This window comes from Rhopalosiphum padi, chromosome 3, assembly GCF_020882245.1.
Source record: "Rhopalosiphum padi isolate XX-2018 chromosome 3, ASM2088224v1, whole genome shotgun sequence".
Classification (NCBI taxonomy): Eukaryota; Metazoa; Arthropoda; class Insecta; order Hemiptera; family Aphididae; genus Rhopalosiphum; species Rhopalosiphum padi.
Window position 1 is genome coordinate 53,009,101 of NC_083599.1, and position 12,377 is coordinate 53,021,477.

At 24.2% G+C, this 12,377-nt stretch overlaps 1 protein-coding gene across 2 annotated transcripts in view; it reads right to left on the reverse strand.

The window, feature by feature from the left end:
• The window catches only part of LOC132927615 (uncharacterized), a 43,057-nt gene that overhangs the window by 21,112 nt on the left and 9,568 nt on the right, over positions 1–12,377 (reverse strand). The gene's annotated exons all lie outside the window — the stretch shown is intronic.

Genomic DNA, 12,377 nt, shown 5'->3' on the forward strand with positions numbered 1-12,377 from the left:
GATTTAAATTGTATACCATTAAAAGAAAATGACGAGTAATTTTTTTCTTCACTCATAAATTAATCATGAATAACATTTTGAATATAAAATTGTGATACGCTATTATAAAATATAATGATTAATAAATGATAGATGATTACAGCGAATTACTCGATATTACCGTCAATTTTCGATCATTTCCGGTAATTCATAGTAATTTCCCAACCCTGCAATCATGCATATATGTACACGAATTTTAAAATAATATCGTAATCCTTGTCAATATAATATAACATAATCCACTATATTATACGTAGGTAAATTATACTATACGTTAACATAACACGGTATAGTTGCATGCCACATTGTATAAGTACGAAAGGTTTTTTTTTCTTTTTATTCTCAGTGTTATTTTAACGCTTTGTGCGTGACACTACATTTTCGTACAGCCATGTAAAGGCATACTACATAGGTAGCAAATATAAAGGTCAATGGCTTTTTTTTTATCATTTATTTTACACTACAGGTTTTATTATAACACACCACGTGCTCACTATTCAAACGTACCGTATTTCTTCAAACACCACAATTGCAATACCGTTATAATCACTATAGGTACCTCAATATAAATTCTAACTATAGATAAACACGATATCTGAAGTATACAGTAAAGGCAACCATAAAATTATAGACATTTTATTTATTTGTTCAAAAAAAAATCTATTGTGTAAATGTGTAATTAATGAGTATTAAAAGAATGTTTAGGACAATTTTCAATAAAAAAAAAAACTTGAAAGTATGATCTACTTACTAAATGCCCCTATTGCCCCTAATTGAAAAATTAACTCTTATAATGCATTAGAAGAGGATTTGCATTTTATATCAATGACGTACGTTCTGTGTTAATTTATTTGGTAGAGTCCTATATTTGAATAAAAAAAAACATTTAATTATGTTTAAGAGAGATATTGTAAATGTTAATTTTAGTTTTTAATTTGTCGGAAGTTATGCTTAGGAATTAGTTGTGACGCCAAAGTCGTATTGTTTATGAACCTAAGAGAAAACAACAACAACATTTTATTCTCTTCGTTATAAAACATATTTTTCATCAGTAACACGCAGAGGCCTTATTACAATTCACACACCGATTAAACGTAAAAAATTAAAATCATTACATTATTGCAATGGTATCGTATTTTTTTTTTTATATTGTTAAGTGCATCCAAATTGCGTGTGATGCTCGGTGGATAAGAAAAATTAATTAAAATTCAAAACACCGAAATCGCGTGCGATAATTATTATTACTCCCTAAGCACATGTCAGACCAGACCTATAATAATTGCTTATATTAATTCCATGTTTCAAATTAATATATAAAAAAGACATGGGCTTTTACTTAATTATTCACTACAGATAAGTTGGCAGCTATTTATCAATTTTTGGTTGTAATATTTAATAGTTAATTTCTGTAATAAATTTTGTAATAAAAATAACTATAGTAATATTTATTATTAAATTGAAAACAATGAATTAATTGTAATAATAATAAAATATACCATCAATAATAGTATGTACTACGCATTGTTATTAACTTTTATCTAACGAATTGTTTACAGTGAAATCATAATCTTATTATAAAACAAATAGGTAGTCAAATATCGCAATAAAAATTTAAATATCAACATTCTCTATAAATACTCATTGTTTATGTCAGAAAATACCAGAAAATGTAAGCATTGTTGTACCATTCGTATAAAATGTTTACAGACGTCGATGACTATCAGCATATCGCACTCACCACTAAGCAGTCATAGACTATCGTTCAATCATATAATATATAGATAAAATATTATAATATTTTACAAGGTGCTATCGATAGCTGCATATTATATTTACTGAAATTGTGTCTAAAACACTGTCAGTGTAGGTAGTCTAAAAATGTCTGAGAAAAAATTCCAAGGATTAATATGAAAAATTAAGAATTTTGTGGTAAAATTGTTCAAAATCTAAATCATTTTTAAAATTTAAAAATTATCAAAGTTGAATAAAAAAAAGAAATTAGTGAACATTTTTAAACATTGTAAAACATCTTATGTCTTATTAATACCTATAATAGCTGCAAATAAAAGGATAATTTCCACAAAAAAAAATTATTTTTTAAACTAAAATTATATTTTAAATTTAATAATGAAAAAATTAAGATAATTTTTAATAATTATTATTATTATTATTGTTGTTATTTGATTTTGTTTTTTTATTATTATTTATTTTTTTAAATATAAATTATAAATGTTAATGCCTTTGTAGTTTTAAACGAATATGTGGATGATTATTGATTATATTATATTATTATGTCTGTTGCATCAGTTCATTTATCCTATTTTTGATTTCAGACAACCTTGCTGAGAATAATTTATCATTTTTCACTTAGGAATATTTTTTTCGTGTAAGTTTTTACCTAGATTTGCCAATGTCATTTAATATTAGTATAACGATTATATTAAAACGAAAAATATATATGAAAAAAAAAACGATTTGGTACTTATTATAAAACTATAGATATTCATTTTGTTTTATACATAACTACTATCAACATGCTAAGTAAATAATGATTATCATCTATTATTATATAGTAGCTATATATAGTTAGACTACTGCGAAAAATTGGAAAATAACGATATCATATTATATCAATATACAGTAGTGAATAATGTTGAATTTGTATAAATGTACATATTTTATTTTTAATATAATACAATAAAGATACATTATTATAATTTATTATAAGTACTTGACGTGTTTTAGTTTATAGAACACATGTAAAACATGCATATCGTAAAGAAATTATTATATTTTTGTGTGTATTACGTGCATATTATAAGCTAAAACACAAAAAAATAATAATTTCTTTGAAACACGAATTTTAAATTTTTAACACGTATTATTAACAATATTTTACACACGAAATGGTGACTATGGGTCATTGACTTGTATATTTTCGTCGTAAGTAGTTTTAAACAGACTGTATTGTGGAAAAAAAACAATAAATATAAAAATAAACTAACATTTTGTTATTTCATTGCGTCTGGTAGTTCTAAAAAATATAAATTTTAAATGAACAATATATGTTAATTTTTGCCTAAAAATTATAGACATTGTATAATATTTATTATTAAAAAAATGAATAAATATTACAATAATTTTGACCATAATTTATTTTGGACGCTCGAGATCGACAAATAAATTGTATTTGTCTTTACTCAATTTCTAAATCTAAACGATAGTTTTGAGAATGACCAACAATTCAAAATCATCTTTATTGATAATGGTCGTTGACTAATTAAAATATTTTTTAAAAATATACCAACATCTTTTAGCTTATAAAACATAACTTACAACATTATTTTTATATGAGCTAATACTGACCGTTTAACCTAACCTATTTAAAATTGTTTCTTATAAGATTTAAATATAATATTAAGACAAACAAATACTATCAAAATAATGTTATAACGTTGAAGATAAAAAAAAAAAGACTGTAGACGTTATTTTAATAAAATAAAATATAGAAAAAAAATATTCATTAAATGCTATTAATTTTTAATAATTAGAATTGTGTGTTTACATAAAATAAAATTATGGTATGGTCATTTGTATTTCAATTTGTTTATATATTATTTTGTTCGTTATTATTAGTTCAAGGTAAAATACATTGATGCCGATGACAGATACTAACTAAAAAAACCTCTATGACAATATTTCAAACAATCAATAATATTTTAACAGTACTTACAATGTGAATTACACATATATACTATATAGCATTATACACGAATCACGATGTACTCGTATAATACAATTATTTTTTAAAAATGATTTTTATAAAAAAAAAACCATTGTATTATAACTTATTTTTGTCAAAATATTCCTAACCTACAAATATTTATATTTTATTTACTTAATTATCATGATTATTAACAATTTTGTTAATTTCATAATAATAATTAATACCTATCTAATGATTTATTGAACATAAAATAAAACACTACGTCTCCTATCACTTACTATCATTGTCAAAACCATGGACGTAGACGCATGACCTTTATATATATATATATATATATGTATTATATATACTTTATACATTATAACAATAATAGAAAAAATGATATAATCTTATGCTATAATTTTTTTTTTTACGAAAATTAACTAGTTTTTTGGGGTATCATCTCTCCCATCAATCAAAATTCTCGCCTATGCCACCGGTTAAATCTTGAATATTATGTTATAATATATGAAATGTGTATAATAAAAAAAATGTTGTGTCTATGTATTTTTAATATTTTTAACTTCTATATTAAATTTTTCAAATTTATTTACTAAAATTAATAAAAAATTCTATCATACATAATAGCAAAAAAAATATTATAATAATAATAATTATAATAATTATTTGTTTATAAACTGTCTAAAAAATAAAAAATATATTTTAAATTGAACTGTTATAAGAAAATTTTTTAGTAAATGTTTGATAAAAACGTCAAATTTAATTTTTATTTTATCCAGTGATCTTGTAATGTATCTACTAGGAAATTTCCTCTTTTGACTTAAATATAAATAATATCCAATTTTCCACTATAGATATCTATAGGAGTTCGTTAAATACTGGAGAATTATTTCTGTTAGAAAAAAAAAATATATATATAAAGTATTTAGGTATTAAAACATAGATATCATTTTAAAATCAGTTAATTAATTACACAACCTATAGTCTAAAAAAACAAAGTATTCTTACATAACTAAGTAAAACTGTACCTAATCGTCCCGATCATTTAAGTTTACATTATACATTAAACATGAAATTTTATAAAAGCCATGTTATTATACTAAGGTAAATCATATTAAAATATAAAAATACAAACATTAAGCGTTTTGCATTTTTATGTCAATAATCACAATGGGCGGTACGGTTAACACATGTAATATTGTAAATGGTTGTTACTTATGAGTTAAAATAAATACATACATTAAATTCACTAATATAAAATTATCCGCGATGCACTCTGAAACTATTAAACTGATTTTGAAATTACGATTAATGTGTGTGATTTGGTCTCCATCGCACTAGATAGAATTGTTATTGTCCCGATTGATTACCTACTTAAATTTACATCTTTATTATGTTTTTAGGGTTGAACGATTATTTAATCGATTATTTTTAACAAATGATACATTATCGTTTAATTTATTGAAAAAATGCAACGCTGGTACAATATTGTGTACCTAAAGTTGATATGTCGGAAACATCATCAATACACCAAAATCAGAAAACCAAAAATAGTATTTATCCTCCTGCTAAATGTTAGCATTAGACAAGTGAATTTAACATGGATGCATTTTATACAGGCAACAAAGTAGACAAAGTTTAGCTAGTATAATAATATATTATTATAATAAATTAGACATTTATTTAATATTTGAATATATTTGGTTAAAACAATGTAGGTACAGACGTACAGTAAAACCTCAATAAGACGGAACTTCGGTAAAACGGAAACGCTGTTAACACGGAAAAATTGCATGATCCCAAGCGATTCCATTTTATCGAGGTTTCATTGTATTAGTAGCTACATATAATATAGTGTATTATTATTATTATTATTATGATTAATGTATAGCAATGTTTAACAATAAAATAATGATTTTATCAATCAAATGAATACCAATGAACAATAGACAATAATTATTTAGTCACACCGATTAATTAAAATTATTACAAAACAGTAAATATAAAATATGAATATAATTAGGTACTATAATATTTAGTTGTGAATTAAATTTCACCTATTATATAATATGTATTTACATAATTATCAGTTAGTACGTCTTTATATTTTTTATTTGTATTTTGTAACAGTAACACACATTAAACTATAAGCGTACTTTTTTATGTTAGGCTTATAAATATTTTATGAATTTTAATACAGGATTTATATTATTCGATCACTCACATTTATAATAGCGTGTAATAAATAATAATAAATTGTTATTGATGAATAATAAACTTATGCATGAATATTATTGAGATCATTTTGTACATTTCATAATAATTAGTTCAAAAAACCAATGCGTATGGCTTAGTTAAGTACCTATTGAGGATCGTTGTCATGCTATTGTAACTAAACTAATTCATATAGATTAATTTAGGAAGCCTTTACGTGTATAGGCCTATACTTACCTAAAACTTATACATTGTTCTTAAATTAAAATGTACATAACACTGTAGGTAGAAAAATAAAATTATTTTCAGAATTTATTGTGTATTATATAATAATACAACGTCGTTAAATTTACGAAATACTGTGTAAACATTATCCACGGCTTTGATGTAGCTAAATTACCTATCCAGAACGCCGTGTGATCATACTTCGATAATTTATTGAAATACACGAAAAAATAAATAGTATATGCGCCTTAGGAAATACCGGAAATGTCCATTAATCAATTAAGGTATGTATTACTTAAGATAAGTCTATAAAATAGATATTTTAAATTCATAAAAAAAAAGCAATTTAAAAATAATTATGTTGATAAATGTCGTAATCATTTGATTACATTTTGAATAAAACCACCATTATTTTTAAATTCTACGGGTGGTTTAGTAATATTTAACTATAGATTGCTCCATTAAAAAGAAAAATAATACTTTCAAAATTTCAAAATTCAAATACGGTATCTTAATTCGTTGATTGTTTGATATACAAATAATATTAATTATAGACACCAGACGTGTATACAAATAACAATATGAATAACGACACTTACACCTAGTGACATAAATAATCATTCAACATTTAACAGATTAATAATCAGTCGTGCATCATTTGTGCAAGTGGTTTCGCATAATTGTATTATTTATAGTTTAAAGCTAATATAAATAGGCTAGAAAGTTTAAAAATACGTCAAAAATAGTAAAATTAAAATAAATAATTAAGTAATTAAAATAAAATAGATTTAATCAAATTAATGTACGTTACCTACCTAATCGTTATATAGTTACTTTATCTCTGAGATGACTATTTATAGTATCCATTTTCTAATATATAACCGCACGAGATAATAATACGACAGTTACTATTTAGATACTGTTGAACATTGACCTCAATGTACCACAAGGGTCTCGGTCATCTTCGATAATCAATGCAATTCGAAATCAATTGTATTTTGCAGGTCGTAACCACTGTAGTTTCGGTTACCTATTATTATTTTTATTCACTGTTCCGATGACGCATTGTGGTGGTGGAGTTATTAGATTGTCCAATTATCGTAATTGCTTGTGTAAAAGTAAAAAAGGGGTTGGTCGGTCGCCGCGATTCTTTCGAACTTTCTAAATGGGGTGTTGAGTACATGTGGACAATAGGTATAAGCAGACTTGCATATATAGTCTACATTTTAGACTCTACAACATTACGCTACACTGGTGAAACAGAAAATAATAATAATAATAATAAATAAATAATACGAAACAGAAATAGGTCATGGTTATATCGCCTGACCCCGTAAAAACATTCGGCAATGAGCAGCAAAATACGAGTATAGATATTGGGTATATATATATAGGATGATTCACCAAGCATGGCCGCCCTCATTTTTTTTATCGTATTCATTTGAAATCAACAGTTTTTAAATATGCTGAAATAAAAAAATACAAACATGAGTCCCTTTTATAGAGTAAATTATCTACCGGTTAATTGTTCTGAAAAATTGGACGCACCAAAATCAAAATTCAAACGACTACTCTTTGAGTAACTTAAATTTGTATATTGAAGATAATAGTTCCATGATGATGCATTTGGAAGATATGGAGGCTATGATAATTTAAAAATGTTAGTAATTAATATTAATCTATCAATATTTATCATTTTTAAAAATGGGTCAAATAATTTAAACACTAGACTACATCTGTTTCATATTTTTGTAAAATTATTTTTAAGGAATATTATTCTTAGTATATAATAGCTTAAGATTACGTGTTTGAGTTAGGTACATTACAATTTTCATAAAAAAAATATCACCAAATAATTTACTGTAAAAAAGAGAATTTTCATTTGAAAAATAAAAGTCTGAATTGCCACAGTGCAATCCATAAGTAGTACAAAAAATACAAAGTTTTTTAAAATATTATCTTTAAGTAGTTATATTTAAAAGTTCCAAAACTCAGAATTTGAATAAATGTATTCATAAAGGAAAAAAAGTAGTTACCATACTCGGTGAATCACTCTGTATATAGTATTATAATATGTGTGTTTTCCTATATAATAATATGATTGGCCCGGCTATATCGGATACTATGCTTGTAGAGAAACAATCAATATCTGACCTCTAATGTACATTACACGAGTTTGAATTACACTTATAATATATTATAATTATATCCTGATTGTCATCGTTTTGCCGCCGCAGTTTTATCTAATGCTTTACTATACGATTAAGACTGAGAATCATGAGTTAAAAAGTTATGTTACTCTAAATTAAGTCACATAACGAGATAATTTTTTTTAAATTAATTCCAAACTTGACAAGTTTATTTATTTATTTATTTTTTTTTTTTTGTTTGAAAAGGAAGAATTTTTAATATTGCTATTTTTTAATTTGATTTTATTATTTCTTGAAAAGGTTATAAAATAGATTTGAATTTATATAAAATTTTGTATTAAATATTGATAGATCATCAATATTATAAGCTATAAAAGATAAATAATAACAAAATAAGGAATAGTATTTATAATAACTGTAGTAATTTTTCTAGTATTAAATTAAGATTCATCGGAAATTTCAGAAAAAAATTCTTCTAAATCTGATATAAAATTAGTTAACTTTATAGGTTGCTATCAGGAAAACAATGTGCATATTAGTTGTTATACCTAATGTCGTTGAACGGTACTAAAATTAATTTTAAAATAAAGTTAAGATCATAGTAATGACTCATGATGCACATTCGATGAATCTAAAAACGTTGACTGTTTAATCAATGTAATTTGCCTTCAAATTTTAGAAAAATAACTTTTCTTAAAAGCCACACACGGCTGTCTAAAAAAAAATTATAATAAAACTAATTAGATAAGAACATTTCAATTTTACAATGATGATTGACGTATTGTTCATAAGGTATTTTAAATCCTGTTACGTAGGAAGTATATTATAGCAAATAACGTTAATACTGACCTGTCTTAAGTTTCTGACACTTGTCGAATTAATATGAATGCATAACGAGTATTGACTATATTATAATCTATACATAAAAAATAAACTACTTATTGATACGGAAAACGATATTTAATCTCTAATAGGGACTGACCTATTTAAAGTTTTTGGCAAAGGAGTAGGTTTTAATTATGAAATAATAAATTATCTATATTATATAATATAATATGACACGGAAACACCAATAATATGAACATTTCTATTTTATGATCAAATTAATTTTCGTAAAATACTATGTGTAATTATGTGTTATAACATTTTTATCGAGTATTAAAACCAAATTGAACAGAACCGGCTCTGAAGCTTAAAAACTCTAGAAATATTAAAAATTAGGACATATTTTAAATATTATCAAAACGATTCCGTAACCTATATTTTTAAACGAAAACTATCAAGTCTTACAATAATTATAAAGTTTGTTTTTACCTCCATTATCATTTTTTTTCTAGTATAAGAAGTGCTCTGATAAATTAATATTATTATTTTTTGATATATTTAATTTTTGTAGTATCTTTAAATTTAAATGGGTATTTATAATTGTATATTATTTTAATATAATATATTCGGTTATTTTATTTATGAATAACAATTAAACAGAAAATAAATTATACAATATAAAAACCTAATCTTAAAAAAACAATTATTGAAACCATAACCGGCTTAACCTTTTAATGAAATTAATTAGTACCATAACTAGATAACCGAAAAACAAAAGGTATGATATGGTAGTTAATCAGGGGTCGAACTACTGCCGATCCGAAAACGTGCAAATCAATCGATTATTTTTCAATTCGATATATATTATAGAATTTTACCATGTAACTCGTTGTACTTATATACTCGTATAATATTGCGTGACATCGGATCGTGGACATTTCAATTCAATCAATTCATAGCCCGACAATATTCAAATTCACCATAGGGATATAATTCACTATAATTTGAATATTGTATAAAATAAAATAATAATTACAATTAAATACAAATTAAAAGGAGAAATAATTAATTAAATAATCTACTGTCATTATAACAACCAAAAATATTAAAAAATGATATCTAATTTAATATAAATTTATAGAATAAAATAAGCGTTATATTGTTACATTTAATTCGTAATTGTGTGCACAATGTCATAAATACATTAAATAATCATTGCATTTATTTAATAAGTTATCTTTCTTTTTTTTTAACCTCTCGACAGCTAGATAGGTACATTATCAAATACTTGGATGACGGATATTTACAAACTAAGCAAAATAACGCGAGTGGACATTTTTAAATGGAGTGGGTCATGTATCCGTTCCAAAAAACAAACAATGAAAATCGAAAGTCATATAACACATAAAATTACGTGTAAAAAAATACATATAACTCGCACTTTGTTTGAAACTATTTGCATAAATTTGGTGACATTTATATACTTATATTATTTGTATATCGATATCGCCGAAATTTCCTTTAATAATATATTATATAAGTATATATTATGTTAAATAATAAATTTGAAAGGAATAGCAAAAAATGTTGATATTTGTCTCCAAAAAATAATTAATTATGTACGATAATACAAATATTTTATCATGGTTTTCAGAAATGTAAACTATAAAATATCAATAAGGCACATTAGAGAAATGTTTTTTATGCTCCACCACGACGTGCATAGAGTTTTGAATTAAAATATCATCGATACGTCAGATGGAAAATATTAATTAAATTTATTTTAATATTACACATAATAATATTGTCCACGTGTATTTTATTATTATTATAACTTACAAACCGTCAAGTCCAATATTTTCGTCGCAACAATATTAAAATATAGTCTAAAATGCATGCAGTTTTTTTCAACAATCGTGCCGTGTTCATATAGGCGAAACAAAAGTACGCAAAGTAATTTCCATTCCGCATCAATGATATTATAATAAATGATAACGACATAAGCTCGAATTTATAAACGAATGAATATTTTTATAAATTTGACTTAGAACAGTTCTGATGAACCGTCTTATCAGGGGTCACCAAATGACTACCCGGGAACAAAATATTTTATCCAACCTGCAGGCAAAGAATAACTACTATACTATACTATACTACGACAAGATTATAATATGTGTTATTACGAGATGAACTCAGAATTTTGATGGCCCGCGAAAAATTGTCCTTTTCCTAATTTGGCCCAAGAAAATTTTAAACCTGATACCTGATCTATATGCTTCATATTGTGTAGATTATAAGAGTAATACAATTAATATCAATAGTAAAACAAAAAATGTCAATTTCTATATTTTTGCATATTTTAGAGAAATGCATATATCTAAGCTATTTTTTTTATCTACATCGACAGTTCTATAATTTTTCTAGAACAAAGTTAACAAACATACTGTCAAAGATTTATAGTACTCAATTCAATATATTGATAAAATATTAAACAGAAAAATGATTTGATTGGATGAGGAGATGGTATTTTACGTCAATTCTATTACCTGTAATTTGCGACACCAATAGGTAAATTTAAGTACGTATATAATTTGAGCCAAACTACAATAATATAACATATGTATATTGCGCATATGCGCCACATCTATGAAGTAAAAATTAATTTTGGTAATTTGCACCACGTTAAAAAACGAAATGGGTTATGTAATCTGTGCCATACTTTTAACTTAAATTGTTGGAATTTATGTATACATTTACTTATAATTATAATATGACTGAGTTATATACTTTGAAATTATACTTATTTAATAATTTTTTTTTTTTTTTTAATTGCTTTCAATAATTGTATAGAAATGTATATAACTATTATAAAATTAACTTGATTGATCAATAATTAAAAATACAATATTATGTTAATTTGTAAAAAATATAATTCAGTTATTTAAAAGTGGCGCAAATTACAATTTTTGAAGGTTAAAGGATTGTTTTTGACGCAAATTACAGATGCCCGTGAATTTTGGTTTAAACGTCTTTAAAAAATATCTAAAATAATATAATATTAATTTATAACCGTGAAACTTTGAATATAATATACTATCTATAGATACAATCAAATCGTACAATAAACGTTATGTTATACTTATATTATGGAATTTTGTTTAATATGTAGTATGCTTCACGTGTGTGAAGATTACTAT